At 41.1% G+C, this 23552-nt stretch overlaps 1 protein-coding gene across 1 annotated transcript in view; it reads left to right on the top strand.

The window, feature by feature from the left end:
• The first annotated feature begins 1329 nt into the window (after nt 1–1329).
• SORD (sorbitol dehydrogenase) overlaps nt 1330–23552 on the top strand; it is a 170333-nt gene continuing 148110 nt past the window's right edge. Inside the window, exon 1 of the mRNA XM_077472608.1 lies at nt 1330–1457. The gene's annotated coding sequence lies outside the window, so the exon portion shown is untranslated. The remainder of the gene's footprint in view (nt 1458–23552) is intronic.

Genomic DNA, 23552 nt, shown 5'->3' with positions numbered 1-23552 from the left:
AACTGCCAGGGAATATAGTGTAGACAGTGTGGGGAGACCTGTGGCAGAAACACTAGAAAAACAAGGAGAGCACAGAGGGTTGTGGACAGTGCTGTTGGGAACAATGTGTTGGATGTACTGTAGATAATGATAAAATAATATCCCAGAAAAAGTGTGAATTTCCAGCAGACAGCATAGTGCTGGATAGCCTTGTGGTTCTCCCACAGCAACACAGTGGCACAGTAATTACACCAAACAGTCTCTCTTTAGGGCAGCACTAAATAGCATAGCAGCACATTCTCCAGCAGCTCTCTCCTGCAGCTTGGTTGTGGCCGCGGGCTCTCGTAACACTCTGGGTGCACAGCAACCTCAAGCTCTGTGCACAGGCTCCCAGCTGCCCATTACCTCTTGCTAAGCCCCCACCCCTGAGTACCCACACACAGCCCCTGCTGGTTGCTGCTCATTGCAAGGGTGGTGGGTAGGTCTACAGTCTGGCCAAAGTGCCCTAGTCCTGTTGCTAGGCGCGGACTCCCTCTTTAACTTAAGCTGCATCCAGTCAATGTCTTCTTCTTTTCTCTCCCTGCATTCTGTTTCCAGGCAGGGGAGGGAGCAACAATCTTCAGATAGGAGAAACAGTCTTCCGGGCAACTTAAAGGGGCCACTAGTGAGCACTACATATGTTTTCAAATACATTTTATGTTTTTAAAATGCACATATAAAAGTCATAATATTTCTTCATCACAGAATTTCTTCATCACAGAAAACACATATTAAATAAAGTAATCATACAACAATTTTGATTTTACTATATATCAAGCAAACTGTAGTGTCTATATTATCTTCACAACTGCATGTAAGAAAACCTACTGATAAAATTGATGTTTGTGGTGTTCATTCATTCTCTTGTTTCCTATGCTTTTCCTATTCCATGCATTTCCTGGGGAAAACCAATGCTCATGTATCATTTTAGTGGCTAGCTACATAGAATAAAAATATGGAATTTCTGTTATTCCTGTTTACTGGAAAAATAGGATATAGAGTAATATGTTATTCCCAGAGACTGGCTACATAGGATACAGAGTATTATCCTTCATTTGTAAGGACTAGTTATATAGGATACAGAAGCCATGACTCTGTCATTCCCAAACAATAGCTACACAGGATACAGTTGCATCTATCATTCATAGGGGCCATCTACACAGGATACAAAGACCTTACCTCTGTCCTTTACAAGGACTGGCCACTTAGGATACTGAGCAACATCTGTATATCCCAAAGGCCAGCGATTTAGGAATAGGATACAGAGGCAATATCTCTGCCATTCCCAATGACCAGCTTCAGGGTATGCAGAAGCAGCATTATTCCCAGTGACCATCTTATAGGGTACACAAGCAGTATCTACTAAATTCTAGTGGAAAATCTGAACTGTATACAGTACCTGGAGTGATGGTAGAACATCTCTCTGTGAGCAACAAGTGGTAAGTGCGGAATTTTCTTCTAATTACATTTTTTATGATGGTGCAGGAGTAAAAAGTCCATGACTACAGGCTGAACACAAAGAATGGGCAAACCATAGACTGACTACTGCTAACTAGTACTTCAAAAATACTTATATATTGTATACAGCAGAGATGAACACTGAACTGAGTGTTTCCCCTCTGTTTTCACCTGATGATCTGGCCAGTAAAGCAACTCTTTTAATAGAGTGCCCCCTCTCTGGAAGAAGGAGCACCGGGGGCACCTTTGGACAACAGCATTGTTAACCGCTTGATCCTCTGAAGATTTACCACCCCCCTCCCCCCTTCATGAGCAGGTCATTTTTTGCTATGCGGAACTGTGTTACTTTAACTGATAATTGTGCAGTCATGCAACACTGTCCATCAATAATGGATTTTCTTTACCCACAGATAATGCTTTCTTTTGGTGGTAGTTTATTTTTTGCGCCATAAACAAAAATAGAAAAACTATTTAAAAAAAATAAAAAACAGAAAAACAATATTTTTTACTTTCTGCTATAAAACATATCCAAAAATAAAAAATAATTTCTTCCTGATTTTAGGACAATATGTATTCTGCTACATATTTTTGGTAAAAAGAAAACCCAATAAGGGTATATCAAATGCTAGGTGCAAAAGTCACAGCATCTACAAACTATGCTATTTATACTGAAATTTTTCTTTTCTTTTTTTATACTAGTAATGGCGGCAATAAGTGACTTATAGTGGGACTGTGATATTGCGGCATACAATCTGACACTTTTGATACTTTGTGTTTTTGTGTACACTGTGTGCTGCTTCCACAAAGGGATGTGTTGGATTTTTTTCCCTGCTTTGAAGGGAAACAAAATCCACTACATCCCTGCTGACAGGACAGAGCTATGCCCTGGTTACATAGGCAGAGCTCCATCCCCAGTCTCTCCTCGCCGATCAGTGGGTGCCAGCGGACATCCATTCAATTTATACTTACTGCGCATGCGTGATGCATTCCACCATGCGTTCCACTGCGCACTATGTGATCCACACACTTTATGATCCAACAAGTAGCGGTATTCTCATAGAACACCCATGTGGACATCTTAGTACAGCCAGGTACATCTTGAATTGTATAGCAATTTTAGCAATAAATTGAGCGTATATAAATCAATATTACAGATATCAATATACTATATTTATTTATATACGCTCACTTTATTGCAAAAATTACTCTGAAATTCAAGACGTAGCTGGGTGTAGTAAGATGTCCACATGGCATCTATTCCACTGTGGAGCTAGAACCACCATTAGGGGCTGAGAGTGTCCCTTGTGAGAGGAGAATATGTCTTTAATGCAGGACGGGCAGTGTTCTATCAGAATACTGCTACCATCAGATCATAAAGTGTGTGGCCGCACGGTGCATGGTGGAACGCATCACGCATGCGCGGTAAGTATTTTTGGTCAGAACGTCACTTCCGTTGCTGATGGGTAGCAGTAATTTGATAGAACACCGGCGCCCACTGATCGGCATCTGCTGAAACTAATCACATATGGAGCGGTCACACTGTAGCAGTAAGTCTGCTATAGGGTGGTCATTAGGTGGTTATCCTGGGGGGGGGGGGGAGGGGTAAATAGACTATCATATTTAGATACACTAAAAAATGCACAAATTCAAGCCAAACTCCAGCTATCACTTTATAAGCAGTTTTTTCTTTTCTTTTGCATACTGCAAATAAATGCAAGCTGGCCAAAGTAATCACCTCTGCTGGAGAGCTTGTTCTGTTGAAAAACAACAAGACTTACTGGCTGGATCACCAGGTGAATATAGAAGAAAAAAAGCTGAAAAAAGAGAATGAATGCAGCCATCACATCCAGGAAAGGGTCAGCTGCAATATAGTAAATGTTTGCTTTTGGGTTTAAAAATGCTTTAATCGAGGTGACGACTTTTGCAGATGGATAGCACATACGGTCTAGTGTTTTAGTGATTTCATAATACATAATATTAACCAGCTCTTATGTTAAAATAGGAACTAAAAAAGAAGAGTATAAACCTGAACTTCCCTACAGTTTTTAATTAGGGCTGTGGAAATTAAAGATGAATTCCTCGATTAATCAATTAATCAATTAATAATTTTTTTGATTGATCAAAATTCTTTTTATCGGTACTCACCTCTCCGCCAGCTTTCGGGTCTTCAGGGAGTTCCATCGGAGATCCAGTGACATCACAGACATCGATGTCACTGGACTCCTCCCCCGGTGACATCGAAGTTCTGATTGAACAAAATGTGTACGTGGGAGGAGCGACGTATGACGTCACCCGTTCCTGCCCTACGGGAACTAACACGATTGTCGGCTTTACATGCTGTGTTTTCATCATCTTTATGTGAGTAGTTTGTGTTTGAACACAAAAATTAAATATTATACTTAAGCGTTGAGCACTTAGATCTTTTCTTTCTACCCATGACCTGGGGTCCTTGCTGAGATCTAAGGAAACGTGAGAGAAGTTTATGGTCTTAACCCTTTTGATTCCCGCTTGCATGACCACCTGTTTGCACAGGGGTCCATGCCATAAGGTGAGAGTGATTAGTTATACTGGAGGTGGAGGGACTGTCACGCTACTGTGGAAAAAAAATTACTTACGTCAGTGCTACAACTTGAATTTATAACGTATTTGTATGAACTGTGAAGTTAAGTCATGGATTGTGGAAACTAACTAGTGTCGGGTGATTGTATATAGTGTATACCACATTTACGACTGACTAATGCAGAGTTGCAATGCAAGTAGATCAGCTAAAAGTAGTTGGATCTGTATGTGTAATTAAAAAAAAAATCAATTAATCGAACAAGAAAATTTTAATCAGTAACAGCCCTATTTTTAATGCATACCTACCAACTTTTTGAAATGAGAACTAGGGACACCTATTAGCAGAAGTATGTAGGCATAGGACACACACCTCCTTAAAGTAGGATTATACAATAAAATGATTACTTAAACCCACAAGTACTTTATTTTACCACTACTATTCCTTTATACTGGGTTTTAAAAGCAATTTACAAATTGAATGAACGGCTGAGCACTGGGAAATACTTTTTGAAAGATAAAAAGTATATTTTGTATACAATTATATAGATCGGACCAAATGAGGAGGAAAGATGGACAAGCAAGACTTTGTTCCAAATCATCCAAATCCGGGACAGTCCCTGGAAATCAGGGACAGTTGGTAGCTATGTTTAATGGCAAAAGCTATTAGTCTTTTAGGATGGAAGGAGTGCTAATATAGAAATATACTCTTAGTGCAGGCCCCCCAAGATCACATATTTGTGCACTCTCTGCTGTAAGTTAGGGTGAGCCATGTTGTATGCCCATAGCTAAAAGCGAAAAAACATCCTAGTGGTGAACTTTTTAGGCACATAGAAAAGAAGATAGTATCTTAGTACAAATATATTTTATATATAAAACATATTTGTACTAAGATACTTTCTTATTTTCTATTTGTCTAAAAAGTCCACCACTAAGGGGTGTTTCGCTTTTAGCTTCAATATTGGATGTGGCACTAAATAAGCATTAAGTTGCCGTTCTACAAAAATTCTGGAATTCCCTAACCCAATCTGTCTGACTATCTCTAACTCTTTCCACTTTTAGGCAATCCCTGAAAACGTTTCTCTTCAGAGAAGCCTATTCTACTCATTACTAACAACTAGACTTGTGCACAACAGAAAATGTTGTTTAGTTTCGGTTCGTTGTCATTCGTAAAATACATCATTTCGTTCTGTAATATTCGTTATGTTACGTTAATAAGTTTTCGGATAATTCGTTATTATTCATAGAGTGTCTAATGAATTTGTTTGTATTCGTTGAAATTCGCTATTTATGTATGTATAGACATTCGTGATAATGATTCGTAGTTTGGAAAGTCGTTTGTTTATTGAATCTTTTAACACACACAATGACAACGTCTCTTCTCCTTTGCTCAAATACAATACAACACCCTTCTAACTCAGTTCTCAGGAATGCACTTTGCCAGTAATCCATCCTCCGACACAAAATTAATTAGCTGACTGGACTATAAGATTTACTTTGAGCTGACCTTTTGTTTCATTAGATCTTTAAAGAATTACCAAATTCATTAGAATTCACTCGAATTAATTTGTTATATTTCTTTTGTATTCGTTGTTATTCGTTATTTTTTTATTCGGACATTCGGATGCATCCGAATGTCCGAAAGATGCAAAATTCGGCCGAATTTCGATTTGTTACAAAACAAATTGCACAAGCCTAACAACTGTACTCTTATTTTCTTCATCAGATCATCCCCCACAGTTAATACCTTTTGCAGCACTTGACCGTCCCTTCTAGAATGTAAGCTCTAACGCCCTCTGATTCCTCCTGTATTGAATTGTATTGTAATTGTACTGTCTGTCCTCACGTTGTAAAACACTGCGCAAACTGTTGGCGCTATATAAATCCTGAATAATAATAATAATAATAATAATAATATGCAGCCCCTATAAAAAATATGCCCTGTCCATTTCCTTTGTTAAATAAATTGATGCCTTTTCTGAGTTGTCTTGCTGGCCCAAGCTCCCGCACTGTGCCAGCCAGGCACGGAACTAACCTAACCGCCACCCTCCATAGTACAGCCGCACTCAAGTCACATACCTCCTCAGCCCTGGGCCCGCAGCTGCGAGCAGCTCAGAAAAGCCAGTATGCTAAAACAAATGCATACGGTCATACAGCTTAAACTGTATGCTCTCTGTCCTCTGTGCAGTGCCACAACGCCAAGTCACTTCATAATTGTCACTGAGTCCTAGCAGGCACTCCCAGCTACCAAGTCTACTTCTGTTCCTGCAACTCAACATTCCTCCCTCCTCTTCCCAATGCAGTGATAGTGAGGCAGGCTGAGCAGCATTTGTAACTTAATGTGAAGCACATTAAGGAAATATTAACTTCGGGAATTCAGACACATTCTAAAATGTTCTGAAATACTAGAAGTCAAGTTAAAGTAATACTAAAGTCTTGCTTTTTTTTTGTTTGTTTTAAAGTAACAAACATGTTATACTTACCTGCTCTGTGCAGTGTTTTTGCACAGAGCAGCCCCAATCCTCCTCTTCTCTGGGTCCTCTGCTGGCGCTCCTGGCTCCCCTACAAGTGCCCCTGTAGAAAACCGCTTGCTATGGGGGGACTGAGCCTTGCTCTTTATGTCCATAAGACACAGAGCGTGACTCGGTCCCACCCCCTCGCACTCATAATTGGCTCTGATTGAAAGCAGCAGGAACCAATAGCCCCTGCTGCTGTATCTGAGCCAATGAGGAGAGGGAGATCCGAGAAAGCCAGGCAGAGCTGCTGCTCTATGAGAAGACAGCAAATCCAACCTACCCCCATTCCCCTTTTTTTTTTACCCTGGATATACCCACTAAGCTCTCATTCATACCCCTTTACTAAGAGGGCTTCATTGGCAATAGCCTTAAACAAAACAAAACAAAACAATTATTTCCCCCAAAAAATTTTTTTGAAAAATAAAGAAAAAGAGAAGACAGCGACTCTCCTGGAGTACTGGAGCACTGGAAATGTAGCAATAGCTGTACTCCTGGAGTAAAATTGTCAGATGTAAATTAAAGAGATAAGTCTGTGAGGTGTCATGTACCTCATTGGACTTAACCCATACAAAGCCAGCAGATTTTTTTAACGTGTCTGAATTCCTGGAGTTCAGGTTTAACTCACCTTCCTCTAGAATTCTCTATTCTAATCGGCCTGGCAATCCCCAATCTGTCTTTCTTTAGGCTATCCTTGAAAACTCATCTTTTCAGGGAAACCTATCCTGCCCAAACCCAACTTTACTTTTAATTTTTCAATCAGCTCATCCCTCATGGTTAATGCCCTTTTTACCACTTGCCCCTCCTTTTTAAATGGTATGCTCTCATGAACAGGGCCCTCCTTTTGAACTATTAGTGAACTGACGGCTCTATACTAGTATTGAACTACTGGCTCTATACAAATCCTGAATAATAATAATAAAGGTTTTAAAAATCTCCTGATCTCATTCCTGATGAGGCATCTACATGCCTATGGCCTGCCTTTTTATTCACACACAGCTTTACATTGCCATTCTTATATATTTTTATCTGGTTAATTACATGTAGGCAAGGGTTCATTTTGAGTTCTCCATACATTTTTGGAAACTCGCCCATTGTATCATATCCTTTGGGTTGGCATCACCCTCAGTATATTTAAGTATTGAAAGGAGTCACACCAAAGTCTTTTTGGGAATGTCGGCATTGTGAGGAGGTGAAGAGTTTTTCCTCTCTGGAAGATGGCTCCCCCTGCACCTTGGGGGGAGCCAGAAAGGACCAGTGGAGACCTCTAGCCTAATTGGAGTAAATGTAGCATGGCCCCTCCTGAAAGCAATTAAATTGGATGGCCGCACACTTTGCTGGAACCTAATAGCTTTCTTGATCCATATCACAAACATGAAATGGATCAATAAAGCTTTTACGTCCCAGCGAAGTGTGCAGCCAACCAATTTACTTGTTACTGTTTCTGGAGGTGAGCCGGGTAAGCACCTTTGCAGTGAATGTTTTATGTGGATCCTGCCTATCTTGAGCATTGCCTCTCCCAGTTTATCCCTTCCTAGAAAATATGTGAAATATATCAAGTGTAAATAGACCACTCATCCTTTAAAAACATTTGTTCTTCGATTGCCATATGCTTTAAAATGTTGCCTGTGATATTGCACTGAAGAACCAACCAAATTATAGATCATTGTAGCCTGTTTTCTACCACCAAGTTAAAGTAGAAGCCTGGGATAGAACTAACGAAGCTTAAACCTGCCAGTGCCCACCTAGTACCTATACTACCTACCATGTAGAAGGGAGATGCTTATACTTACCTATTCTTAGGGCTCTCCAGTCCAGTGATCTGCTCCCAGCAGCCAGCTTCAGGGGGAGGAGGGGCAGAAGGCAACGGGTGCCCCATAGTAAGCCTATGGGTGACCAGGTATTCCATCTGTTGTGGGTCATCTCTCCTCTCCCCTGAAGTCAGTCACTGTGGAGATCATGTGACCAGACAGTAGTGCTCTGAGAATAGGTAAGTATATACTGTATGTGACGGGAGTCACTTTGGGTTGGGTGCCAGAGAACTTCATTCTGATCTGTGCTGGTCAGACTCGCTGTACAGCCAAACTAGAATATTGTATATATGTATATATCGTGTGTTGTTTCATGCTGTTGGAATCTTTTGCTGGGATCGTTTGGGTGTGATTGTATTCCATTGTTTTATTGTGTCTTTCTGCCTTGGAAGAAAAGTATATTATGGGATGTATGTCTCTGTGGAGGGGAGGGGATTTCGCCAACAGTTCCCTTTGCTGATTGGACAGTTTACCCCGCCCTGAATTCCAAAGGGAGGGGTGATGGTCCAGAGTTGTACATGTATTTTGTACACGTGTGATACATAAATAGACACTTATTTCATTTGCTCACCAGGCACTAGAGGGGGTTGTCACATTCACCTTACCATTCGATCTAAGGTAGTTATGTGTATCATTCCCTGATGAAGTCACGTGACTAGTGACGATACGCGTCGGAACAAGGATACCGGAAGTGACGTTCGCATACACGAGCGGAACGCTCGATCGTTTTTAAAAGCTGTATTTTACCGTATGTTTGTGAGTACCTCTTTTTATATATCTTAATAATAAAATTTACGAACGTACTTCACCATCCGAGTGTACCTCTATCTTTCCTATGAGACCTCTGGGAGTTACACTGAAGCCAAAGATCTATATGGAAACTATCTGAGAGGAAAAAAACCTACCTGAGGGGGCCAATATCCACCTGCTAGGAATTGGGATAGAATCCCTGGACCCTTGTTTTGGTTGCTTGATTTGCTGTTTACCTTACAGCAGTAAGGTAAGGGGCCATTCTACCTGGTGTACCGTGTATACTGGAGACACAGAAATCACAACACGATTGCTGGCACCTGTCTTTTGAGAAGCACCAAATAAGTCACTGAGCACCTTATTTCAGCTCACATAGAGATTGTTTTATACACATATTTAATTTTTTTATTAAGAAGAGTACGGAACTAATAATCACTGGCACTTTATTTAATTTCACTAAAGACTGTATTTTACCAACTCTTTGTAACTATGCACTATGAATTGCACGTTTTAACATAAGACATCTTTACTTTATGGAATATTTTTCCCTTCTAGTTATTTATGTTGATATATAAACACATGATTTCTGGAATTTATGTTTCATAACACACCTGATATTCTCTGCTTTTTGGATTAACTTGGTGGAGCAAGTTTAAATAGTGTTTTTTTTTTTTTTTTTTTTTTTTTTTTTTTTTTTTTTTTTTTTTTTTGGCACAAGGCACCTCAATTTGTATTTAAGATAGGGTAGTCGACTTATAGTTAGATTTTATTTATTTTATTCCTTCCAGTATTAGGTTCTTTATTTATATCTAGCTCAGGTAGCGCAACACCATCTGTTTGATTTTTAATTTATTACCTAGGGGTTAGGGTGTATACCCCTGTCGGTAGTTTGCTGCAACCTATCCTTTTAAATAGTTTAGGCCCTTGACGACAGCGCGGGGAAACCTTAACCTAAATTAGTTATGTGTATACTCTTTTTTTTCTGTTGGTTCATGTCCTTAATATTTGGTGGCTTCCCCCTATGATTCCCATTGTTGCCTTTAATTAATTGTTGCCACATTGTATCAATTGTATCTTCGGTTCTGTTTTATGCCTATTGCCGTCTGTGTTTATTTTCCCTGCTTGTAGTTGAGACAGACGATCTGCAATTAGGCGTATACAGCATTCCCAGTATATAGGTTGACCAACAAATACATTATAACCTTTTTTTTATTATTTCCAATGTAAGCAATTCTTGATTTTAATCAGCTGAACTAAGTATTTATCCTTCACATCAATACATTTATATTTCACGAATATAAATAAAGTTTTTTTATTTTATTTTCATTTTTATTTTATTCTGGTTTACATTTACAACTAGACATGATTGTGCTCCAAAATATTGTGGCACCCCTGGCCTCCCCCTTTTTCAAATTTTGCTCATTGCAAGTATTCTCATTATCCTTTGTCCATCACATCACTTACTTATCATCCCCTTGGCTTTCACTACCCTACTGTTTACCACCCCTTATTTTTTTCTTCACTCCCCTTTTCTTATTTACACTGCTATTTGGCATGGATTTTCTTCCCCTTTTTTAATTTTTGCTTTTTTCTTTACCCCCCCCCTTTTCCCCCCACACTCCAGTCAACCCTTCCCCTTCCCCATTATTTTTGTTCTACTTCCCTTTTTTATCTTTATCTTTATATACACCTCCTTACTATGCCCCCTTTCCCACTCCGTCCTCATCACTTTTCCCTTACCCCCTTCCCTATTCCCGTCCCCACCCTCCTTTTCACTTCCACTGTCACTCCTTGACCCCCACACCCTTCCCCTCCCCTTCTCCCTTTCTCCCCCTTCCCTCTCTCCTGCCTTTCTCCCTTTTTTACCACTTTCCCTCCCTCCACCCCTTTTTCACCCCTTCCCTCCCTCCTCCCCTTTTTCACCCCCCCCTCCCTCCTCCCCTAGCCCAGTGCCCGTCCTTCCAATCCAGTCATTACTGGCTTTTCATCAGTGCACAGGTAACAAGCGCTGTTTGGTGGGTATTCAATGGATATGTCCAGTTATGACACACATCTCTCTGTATATTGGTATTGTTTTGAATAGGTCTCAAACTGGTGGCCCTCCAGCTGTTGAAAAACTACAAGCCCCATGAGGCATTGCAAGGCTGACAGTTAAGAGCAAGACTCCCAAAGGCAACGGCATGATGGGACTTGTAGTTTCGCAACATCTGGAGGGCCACCAGTTTGAGACCCCTGGTTTATACACTATTCTGTACTCCTACTTCTGGACCTTTCAGCTGCCTTTGACACGGTTGACCACCCCCTCCTCCTCAAAAAACTTTTCTCCCTTGGTCTCAGTGACTGTACTCTTCAGTGGCTCTCATCCTACCTATCCCAACATCCCTTCAGTGTCACTTACAATTCTACTTCCTCCACTTCTCTTCCCTTCTCTGTCGGAATCCCCCAAGGTTCTGTTCTTAGACCTCTCTTTTCAATCTACACCTCTTCCCTGGGCCGCTTTCAATATAATTTCTACGCCGACGACACACAAATCCATCTCTCCACCCCTCAACTCACTTCATCAGTCTCCTCACGCATCACTAACTTACTAACAGACATATCTGTATGGATGTCACACCACTTCCTCAAACTCAACTTGTCCAAAACCAAACTTATAATATTTCCTCCCCCACGTGCCTCTTCCCCTGACTTCTCTGTCAAGAGCAATGGCACAACCATCCACCCATCCCCACATGTCCGGGTGCTAGGTGTTATCCTGGACTCTGAACTCTCCTTTCAGCCCCACATCCAATCACTTTCCAAAGCTTGCTGCCTCAACCTCCGAAACATCTCTAAACTACGTCCCTTTATAACCAATGAAACCACAAAGCTCCTGATTCACTCCCTGGTTATCTCTCGCCTTGACTGCTGCCACTCCCTCCTCATTGGCTTACCTTTAAATAGACTATACCCCCTTCAGTCCATTATGAATGCCGGCCAGACTCATCAACCTTAAAAACCGCACAGTGTCTGCTACCCCTCTCTGCCAATCCCTCCATTGGCTGCCACTTGCCCAACTAATTAAATTCAAAATACTAACACTTACAAAGCCATCCACAATTCTGCCCCCAGCTACATCACTAGCCTAGTTTCAAAATACCCTTAATCGCCCACTTCATTCCTCCCAGGACCTCCTGCTCTCTAGCTCCCTCATCACCTCCTCCCATAACCGCCTCCAGGACTTCTCCAAAGCCTCGCCCATCCTCTGGAACTCACTACCCCAATCTGTCAGAATGTCTCCAAATTTATCCACTTTTAGGCGATCCCTGAAAACTTTCCTCTTCAGAGAAGCCTATCCTGCCTCCATCTAACAACTGCACTATTTTCTCCATGAGCTCAGCCCCCACAGCTATTACCCTTTTGTATAACTTGACCCTTCCTCCTAGATTGTAAGCTCTAACGAGCAGGGCTCTCTGATTCCCCCTGTCTTCAATTGTATTGCATTGTAATGTCTGCCCTAATGTTGTAAAATGCTGCGTAAACTGTCGGCGCTATATAAATCCTGTATTATAATAATAATAATAATAATTGTATTTTTGTTTATTGTAGTTATACATCTACTTTGTCTTTCAATAAATATCCTCTGAGGAAGCCCCTTGGATGAAACATTTTGGAACAATTGCTGAAAGACTTCAATCCATCTATATTTTATGACGTGTAACTGTACTGCATCATTTTTGGTATAGCCACTGCTATTGGTTTTAAATGCCTGTGCTACCTTTGAATACATTTTTTTTGTATAAGATATATGGTTTCTTTGTTTGTGTATTTGGCACCTGGAAAGTACCACTAAACTACTTCCTGAAATCTCTATTACTCAGGGATGGTGGTGCCTCCTATTGACTTTGTCACTCATCCATACTAACCAAAAAAGAGTTTTGATGTTTTTCACCCTACACTGAGTTACAGCTAGTGACTGGGTGGGCTAAAAGATCTTGGATCGTGTGGTATCAGACAGAGAAAGCATTTATGGTGGACATAGTCCTGTTGAGGACAAGGGTTTGTCACAATATACATATTCTTTTTACAGGGTAGTTAGTATAGCATTTAGATGGTGGGTGGGAGCTGTTTTCAGCATAGTTAGTTCTAGCCCAGGCTTCTACTTTAACCACTTAACAACCGCCCATTGCCGATTAACGGCTTCAGGGCGGTTGTTTAACTCTGAGAGGCCGTTAATTAACGGCCTCCCAGAATTCTGCTCTCGCGCGCCCCCTGGGGCGCGCACACGAGATCATCTGTGACCGCCGGGTCCAGTGGCTCGTTGCGGCCGTTTACCACATGATCGCTCCGTCAAATAATGGAGTGATCACTTGTAAACAAACCGGCGTCATGTTATGACGCCGGTTCCTCCCTCCCCTCTCTGTACCGATCGGAGTCAGCAGCGATGTGGGCTGCATCTGCAGTGCCCACATCGCTGCTCACCGAATTTAACCCCTCAATTCCCTGCCAATACTCTGCAGTACCCCCTATTACTCTGCAGTACCCTGCCATTACTCTGCAGTACCCCCCAATACTCTGCAGTACCCCCCATTACTCTGCAGTACCCTGCCATTACTCTGCAGTACCCCCAATACTCTGCAGTACCCCCCAATACTCTGCAGTACCCGCCATTACTCTGCAGTACCCGCTATTACTCTTCAGTACCCCCCCATTACTCTGCAGTACCCCCCCATTACTCTGCAGTACCCCCCAATACTCTGCAGTACCCTGCCATTACTCTGCAGTACCCCCCAATACTCTGCAGTACCCTGCTATTACTCTGCAGTACCCCCCATTACTCTGCAGTACCCCCCAATACTCTGCAGTACCCTGCTATTACTCTGCAGTACCCCCCATTACTCTGCAGTACCCCCAATACTCTGCAGTACCCTGCCATTACTCTGCAGTACCCCCCAATACTCTGCAGTACCCTGCTATTACTCTGCAGTACCCCCCATTACTCTGCAGTACCCCCCATTACTCTGCAGTACCCTGCCATTACTCTGCAGTACCCCCCAATACTCTGCAATACCCCCAATACTCTGCAATACCCCCAATACTCTGCAATACCCCCCAATACTCTGCAATACCCGCCAATACCCCACCAATACTCTGCAATACCCTGCCATAAATTGCCATACCCATCCATATTCGGTGATACCCTGCAATACCCAGCCATAGATGCCCCCCCCACCCCTCACCGCCCTCCGGTGCTTCTACCAACTCGCCAGTACGATCAAAGCCAGAATCTTTATTTATTTTTTTCAGGCTTCCCAGCCTAGAGGTGAGATGTGGGGTCATATTGACCCCCAGATTTCACTGTAAAGAGGACCTGTCACCCCATATTTCTATTACAAGGGATGTTTACATTCCTTGTAATAGGAATAAAAGGGATCAAAAATTTATTTTTGGGGAAAAAAATGTCAAACTAAAATAAATAAAGTAAAATGAACAATAAAAAAATAAAAATAAATTTTAAGCGCCCCTGTCCCCATGTGCTCGCATTCAGAAGTGAACGCATACGTAAGCCCTGCCCACATATGAAAACGGTGTTCAAACCACACATGTGGGGTATCGCCGCGAACGTTAGAGCGAGAGCAATAATTCTAGCCCTAGACCTCCTCTGCAACTCAAAACATGTAACCAGTAAAAAAAAATTTAAAGCTTCGCCTATGGGGATTTTTTATGTAGCGACGTTTGGCGCCATTCCACGGGCATGTGCAATTTTGAAGAGTGACATGTTCGATATCTATTTACTCAGCATAACTTCATCTTTCACTTTATGCAAAAATTGGGCTAACTATACTGTTTTTTTTGTTTTTTTTAAGCACAAAACAGTTTTTTCCCCCCAAAAAACGCATTCGAAAAATTGCTGCGCAAATACCGTGTGAGATAAAAATTAGCAACGACCACCATTGTATTCTCCAGGGTCTTTGCTAAAAAAAAATATATATATATAATGTTTTGGGGTTCTCTGTAATTTTCTAGCAAATAAATGATGATTTTTACATGTAGGAGAGAAATGTCAGAATTGTCCTGGGTGCTCCAGAACGCCTGATGGCGCTCCCTGCATGTTGGGCCTCTGTATGTGGCCACACTGTGTAAAAGTCTCACACATGTGGTATCGCCGTACTCGGGAGTAATAGCAGAATGTGTTTTGGGGTGTAATTTGTGGTATGCATATGCTGTGTGTGAGAAATAATCTGATAATATGACAATTTTGTGGGGAAAAAAAAGGAAAAAAAATCTTGATTTTGCAAAGAATTGTGGGAAAAAATGACAACTTCAAAAAACTCATCATGCCTCTTACCTAATACATTGGAATGTCTTCTTTACAAAAAGGGGTCATTTGGGGGGTATTTTTACTTTTCTGGCATGTTAGGATCTCAAGAATTGAAATAGGCCGTCAGTCCTTCAGGTGTGATAAATTTTCAGATATTGGCACCATAGCTTGTGGACTCTATAACTTTCACAAATACCAAATAATATCCACCAATTTGTACTTATTTTTACCAAAGATATGTAGTAGTATAAATTTTGGCCAAAATTTATGAAGAAAAATTACTAATCTGCTAAATTTTATAAAGGAAACAAAGAAAAATTCTTTTTTTCGCAGAATTTTCGGTCTTTTTTCTTTTATAGCACAAAAAATAAAAAACTGAGAGGTGATTAAATACCACCAAAAGAAATCTCTATTTGTGTGAAAAAAAGGACAAAAATGTCATATAGGTCCAGTGTTGCATGACTGAGTAATTGTCATTCAAAATGTGAGAGCACCAAAAGCTGAAAATTGGTCTGGTTATTAAGGGTGTTTAAGTGCCCGGTGGTCAAGTGGTTAAGTAAAGTTTAGGCTAAGCAAATCCTGGCCCAGATGTTCAGACAGATGGATTCAAAGCCCTAAACTAGACCACAAGTAAAACTGTGTATAAAGGTGCTCTGGGCATTAGGGGGTCAATGGACTGGTGGCTGGTGTATGGCAAACAGTAGTCCGCCTACATACATTCCTGTGAATATATAATCATAAAACTAGGTAGTTCATAATTTAATTAAAAGAATTTCATTTCCTCATAACTCATCATTTATGTCACTGAGTACAGAGATTTACATTAAACTACAATAATAATAAAGTAAGTGAAAATTTTTACTAGGACTTCCTTGTTCCTTGTCAGAGACAGATTTATATGACATCTATTTAGCAGCAATGTGAAGCAATGAACAATTATTGTAGCATAGACAAACATTATCATTGCAATTATTTACTCAAGAAGGCAAATAAGGCTAGACTTAGAACGTCATTACTGTTCAAAGCAATACAGTTCTCCGACATCAATGAGTGCTAAGCTCATTAATACGACCTTGTCATAAGCACGTACAACTATAGTGTGCTGTGAAACATAAAATAAGGACATGTCCAAGTGTTCATTTGTTGGAAACAAATTGAAAAACGGTTATAGTACCACCCAGACTGACTGTTTACTCTGTAATGTAAAATGATGAAGGCTATTCTTCTTTGTGAGTTAGTTCAAGACACCCAGTCTTAGATAAACTTCCTGCTAAAAGCCAGTCTTCAGGACCTTAGCGGAGACATCTATGACCTATTATTACAGTACTGTAAACAGCAGTGTAATTTGGTAAAATTGAGCTTGAATCCAGCAAGTGGAAGGTGACAATAATGAGCATGAAGTGGGGTTAGGAACGAGAGTCAACTAGGACACATTCCTCTTGCAATTATTTTATATATGTTACAAAGACTGTGTTGAAGCAGAACTCCAGTGAAATATTACAGAAGATAACAGTAAAGAGTCCACTAAAAAAATGAATATCAATGTTCATTTCCAAGGAAGGGAATTTTCTCTCTTCATAGAGGTTCTGTCCTGGTTCTGCCAACTTTATTATCAAACCACACTTCTGGTCTTCTTGTTTACCTACAGGTTTAGCACAATATCCTGTTTGGGTAGGGTAAGGGGGGGGGGGGAGGGATTTTGGGACTTTGAGCGAAATTATGGCCTTGTAAGGTTGTGTATTTGCATCCCTGTCAATGTGACTATAAACAAGCAAGCAAGCAAGAAGCTAGCTAGAAACAAGGCGGGGAGGGTTGGGACTTTAAATGAAGCACATGGTTGCAAATCAATAATTGGTGGGTTAATAAACTGTTTAATAAATCACATACGGTGGTTAACATACAAGTTACTATTATCACTTGACAAGACAGTTGGAATAGGTAGTGGCGCTGATAAACAGTGATTAACATATATATTACTAATATCACTTGGCAAAGCAGATAAAAGAAGTAATAACACTGGTGATAAAAAAAACCTTGTTAGGTAAATAAGGGACCACCAATATCAGAGTAGGTAAACATATATTGCACAGTAATGCCTGCATAATCTCTGGCCTCAATGTTCCTGTATTGAAGGATGAACCATATACACAATAAAGATTGGTAGATGAAAGTGGTATCTAGTAGCCTGACGAGTTTTGTGGTTCTGGACCACTCATCAGGAGCAGACACACCATAGTTCTGTAATTTAAAATTATATAATAAATCAAACATTAATTAACATGGATATAGGAGGGATAAATGAAACCCCCCGAGAAGCATGTTACTCACTAGAATCCATTTGCTGATGGTGAAAGGCCTTGAGTGGTAAGCCATTCTGAACGCTGCGACTGGGAGCTGAGGCAGGTAACTCACTGGCAGCGACCAACACAGGTACCCACTGAGGAGACACAGAACCACAAGGCACTCTGGAATGTTTTTGTCAATAGTGTTATTACTTATTGTATCTGCGTTGCCAAGTGATATTAGTAAAAATTTGTCTTGTTGCTCCCTAGCTTTTTGCTTGCTTGCTTGTTTATAGATTGTTTGGGTAGGGCCATTTTTCATAACTACTCCAAAAGAAGGCTACACATATATAGGCAAATACTTTGCAATCAACTTTATTGTCAACTGAAAAAAATATATTGCAAATGTCTTTATAAATTATATGTAGTCAGACAGACATAAGAGACAGATTCTTGCAATTTTCGATGCATAGACATCTCTCCTCCTCAGAGCGGAAGGGTCAAACCACTCGTTAAATGGCTAATTATTTTATAGATTATAAACACTACTATCTGTACTAGGCAACAATTTAATTTGCTTGTTTTATAAGATTAAAACAAGTCAGCCAAAGGAGATTAGTAAATAACTCAAGGAAAGATTTAGCTCAGTGATTTGTTTGTAATCCATTAATTCATAATTTGTATTTAATTCATCAGATTTTAAAATGTTAGTATGGCAGCTTTTTGGCTTCAACTTCAGATTTCAGTTTAATTAACTGGAATATCCATTAGTTGGTATACAGTATTCAGATTTTGTTTTAAAGTTTAAATGTTAATGTTCTCGCTTTATATGTATAGTTTACATGCCCTGGCAGGATTTATGATTTCTTGGCCATTTTTCAGAGAATATGAATGATAATGCAAAAACATTTCTTTCACTCATGGTTAGTTTGCCTGAACCCATTTATTATCAATCAACTGTGTTTACTCTTTTTAAATCATAATGACAACAGAAACTACCCAAATGACCCTGATCAAAAGTTTACATACCCTGGTGATTTTGGCCTGGTAACATGCACACAAGTTGACACAAAGGGGTTTGAATGGCTTTTAAAGGTAACCACCCTCACCTGTGATCTGTTTGCTTGTAATTAGTGTGTGTATAAAAGATCAATGAGTTTATGGACTCCTGACAGACCCTTGCATCTTTCATCCAGTGCTTCACTGACATTTCTGGATTCTGAGTCATGGGGAAAGCAAAAGAATTGTCAAAGGATCTGCGGGAAAAGGTAGTTGCACTGTATAATAGAGGAAAGGGAAATAAAAAGATAATGCCAATAAGCAGTGTTCAAACTCTAATCAAGAAGTGGAAAATGAGGGGCTCTGTTGAAACCAAACCACGGTCAAGTAGACCAACTAAAATGTCAGCCACAATTGCCACGAAATTTTTTGGGATGTAAAGAAAAACCCACAAATAACTTCAGGTGAAATACAGGACTATCTGAAAACATGTGGTGTGGCTGTTTCAAGATGCACAATAAGGAGGCACTTGAAGAAAGATGGGCTGCATGGTCGAGTTGCCAGAAGAAAGCCATTACTACACAAATGCCACAAAGTATCCCGCTTACAATGTGCCAAACAGCACAGAGACAAGCCTCAAACCTTCTGGCACAAAATCATTTGTAGTGATGAAACCAAAATTGAACTTTTTGGCCACAACCATAAACTCTTCATTTGGAGAGGAGTTAAATAGGCCTATGATGAAAGTTACACCATACCTACTGTGAAACACGGAGGTGGATCTCTGATGTTTTGGGGATGTGTGAGCTACAAAAGGACAGGAAATTTGGTCAAAATTGATGACAAGATGAATGCAGTATGTTATGAAAAAATATTGGAGGAACATTTGCATTCATCAGCCAGGAAGCTGTGCATGAGATGTACATGGACATTCTGATATGGCAATGATCCAAAACACAAAGCCAATTCGACCTGTCATTGACTACAGCAGAATAAAGTGAAGGTTCTGGGGTGCCAATCTCAGTCTCCTGACCTCAATATCATTGAGTCACTCTTGGGAGATCTCAAACATGCAGTTCATGCAAGACAGCCCAGGAATTTCCAGGAACTGGAGGCTTTTTGCCAAGAGGAATGGGCAGCTTTACCATCTGAGAAGATAAAGAGCCTCATCCACAATCACCACAAAAGACTTCAAGCTGTCATTGATTTTAAAGTGGGCAATATACGGTATTAAGAACTGGGGTATGTAAACTTTTGATCAGGGTCATTTGGGTAGTTTCTGTTGTCATTATGATTTAAAAAGAGTAAACACAATTGACTGATAATAAATGGCTTCAGCCAAACACTAACCATGAGTGAAAGAAACGTTTTTGTGTTATCATTCATATTCTCTGAAAATTGGCCAAGAAATCATAAATTCTGCCAGGGTATGTAAACTTATGAGCACTGTAGACATAAGTGCTATTTCATTTATTGAAACTTTCAAGAAACATGGGTGCCCAACTGAGTACTGCAGATAAAGTTACCATACCAGGTCTAACACAATATTCATTATGTATGAAATAAGGCAAACATGGGCGGTACAATGTATAAAATAAAACATGTAAAAGAGAATGTTTGGTACGAATGTCATATGCGCAATTAGCAAAGGGATATATGTCTTTCAAGGTGCAATTATTCAGCAGGGCACCTAGATAAAGTAGATTATCAAGAGCAAACTAGGTAGGAAGGGGTGGAGAAATTAGATGGCAACTGGGATGTGTGAGTGTAGACTAGGGGGTGTTAAAAAGTGTCTTAGAGAACATATAGGGAAAGATAAGGTGGGGTGGGGGGTTGTTCAGAGTGGAAGAAAAGATTTAAAGGAAGAGGCGAGGGAGGTTTGCCAGACTTTTATGAATGTATCATGTATCTCTTTTATGATAACAGTTAGGTTCTCATTAAGGAAAATGTCTAATCTTTACTTTTCTAAATTTGAGTTTAAGGGTTTTCCATGCTTTAGAAATTGTTTGACTAGTTGCACTGAAAATGTGTGTTTACTTTAGATGCTTGTTTAGGAATTTGTGTATTTCTTGGACTCAAAGAGCTTCACAGGCTGGGGTAGTATAAAGACAGGCTAGGGCAGTATATGGACAGGCTAGGGTAGTAAATAGAGAGGCTAGGGTAGTATATAGACAGGCTAGGGTAGTAAATGGACAGGTAGGGTAGTAAATGGACAGACTAGGGTGGTATATAGACAGGCTGGTGTCTATATACCACAGTCTCCGAGTGTGTTCCAAGCTTTGTTTTTTCACGGTACCGAAAGTGACGAAAACTGAGTTCCCAGCAGCCTCTACGCGTTTCGCAAAAAGGCTTCCTGATGACGCAATACATTTTGCGAAAAGCGTAGAGGCTGCTGAGAACTCCGTTTTGTCACTTCCGGTACCATGAGAAAACGAGGCTTGGAACGCACTTGGAGACTGTAGGACACACACCACTACTTGTAGGGGATAGGAGCGATTAGTGGGACAGACCTGAACCCCATCCCCACGCATACGGCTGGACATGCTCGGTGCCAGCATAGGCACAGGCATTATGTGAGTTTAAATTTAGTTTTTTATCTTTTAAATAAACTTTTTAGTATATACTACACTATGATGGCTATTCATATATCTCTATGAGAAACAATTAGCGCAAGAGGCTCCCATATACTGCTTGGAAAGGCTGTTGGTGAAACCCTTAACGGAGTGGTTATCCTAAATGAACTAAAGGTGCATATACAGATTTAATCTGGTGAGTGCCCATTTTGGCAGGTGGTGGTGAAGTCCCTCGGTTGGTGGATAGAAGAAGCATTTTATAAAAGAAACACTTTATACAGGAGGAATTTAGTGGCACTGGAGTGATCACTCACTTAGGACATTCATGTGGCATTGGAATTGTTTTTCTATTTATATACATATATATTGTTTACTTATTTTTTTATTTTGTATTTCTTATTCGTATTGTTTATAATAATCGCACTTTACATAGCAAGATGTACTATTTAATATGCTCTCATTGAGGGTGGAGTGAGAAATTTTAATTGAGGCATGGCACTTTATGTGGTTTTGTATAAAACACTGTGAACGTGATACTTAACATTAAATGATTGTGGTGGTAGTTAGCACAATCCATATTACACGTGTAGTCAAAGCATAGCCACAGTTCAGTAACCGGAACAGAAAGTCAGTCAAGCCAGAAATCAGAAATCAATGTAGTGGAACAGCAAGCAGGATCTAGAGCCAGAAGGGATGCCAGCAAAGCAAGTCTTTAAACAGGAACACAGGAGATAGGCTTTGTGATGTTGACCAAGGCGAAGGCCGAGATCCTTTGGGCTGGAGGGCTTAAGTAGGCAGGACTGACAAGCAGGATATCATCAACAGCTGAGTAACTGTGGAGAGATAGGAGCTGGCAATTAGCCAACAGGTGAGCAGCCAGCTCTGTGAAGGAAGGGCTGAGCCCAGCCCTTACAGTCGGGAGAGGGAGGTTCCCGGGCTACACACTATGCCACCTGTCATGCACGGCAATGCGTGTGGCCATGCTCACAGCTCAGCAGAACCCAGTAAAAGTGGGATGCCTTGTATAAAGAGGAGACAGCTGGCAAGTAGGGAATCCCCAACAAGTCTCTGGGGATTCAGATTTTACTGCCCCCTCCATGCTGGTGACGTAACCCGCCTTATGCTGGCACTGGCCCTGCCTGTCCGCCCTGACTGATGTGCGCTCTACTTTGCCCATAGGTAGGGCTGACTCTGCATCCCCGGTAAACTACAAGAACCTAAGGGAAAAAAGAGAGGTAGAGCAGCGCCGCTCTGAGAGTAGTATGTCTATTAAAACATGGCTTTATTTATAATTTAAAAGACGTGCACTCACATTTGTGTAGATAAAAACAGGCATAATAGATCTCTGTGGCCGTGCTCAGCTATCATCCGGAGTGTCTTGCTGGGCTGTAGTGGGGGATCAGACCCCGGTCGCTTCCGGTGGCGTCCGTCGCTCCGGGGTGTTTGTGTCCTACAATGAGCTTGTCAGCAGGTGGAGAATGTCAGCCGCTTGAAATCGGGGGGCGTAGCTACAGCGCTCGCGTTCGGAGCAGGCGTGCTCCTTCATCAAGCATTGGATTGACATAGATGAAAAGAGCTGAATAAGCACATAAACTGAAATGAAAGTGAAATATCCACACACTGACACCACTAAATAGATAAAAATACACTGCTGCAAGCACTGACGGTAAAACCAAAATCCTAGTGTAAAGTAAAAATAGATAGTGCTGTGCTGTATGATCTAAACATAAAAAATAAGGTGAACTGAATATATACCGTATATACTCGAGTATAGGCCGACCCGAATATAAGCCGAGGCCCCCAATTTACCCCCAAAAAACTGGAAAACTTATTGACTCGTGTATAAGCCGAGGGTGAGACATGGCTGTCCATCCCTGTGTGTGTGTCCGTCCATCCCTGTGTGTCCATCCATCCCTGTGTGTGTATCCATCCATCCATCCCTGTGTGTGTGTGTGTGTATTCATCCATCCATCCATCCCTGTGTGTGTGTGTGTGTGTGTGTATCCATCCATCCCTGTGTGTGTGTGTGTGTATCCATCCATCCATCCATCCCTGTGTGTGTGTGTGTGTGTGTGTGTGTGTGTGTGTCCAGCCTACCTGTGTCCCAAGCCTCCGTCCCGAGCCGCCGTCGTCCCGAGCCTCCTCCGACCCGTGCCGTGCCTCCTCCGTCCCGTGCCTCCTCCGTCCCGTGCCGTGCCTCCTCCGTCCCGTGCCGTGCCTCCTCCGTCCCGTGCCGATGGATCGCCGCTCTTCTCGGCGGCCATTCTACAATTCAAAATTCCGCCTCCGCC

The sequence above is a fragment of the Lithobates pipiens genome, unplaced genomic scaffold (assembly GCF_037356315.1).
Source record: "Lithobates pipiens isolate NorthernLeopardFrog02 unplaced genomic scaffold, aLitPip1_a1.2 Scaffold_8, whole genome shotgun sequence".
In the NCBI taxonomy this organism is placed as follows: Eukaryota; Metazoa; Chordata; class Amphibia; order Anura; family Ranidae; genus Lithobates; species Lithobates pipiens.
Note: the sequence above shows the minus strand (reverse complement) of the source record. Positions and strands in the feature narration are given on the sequence as shown.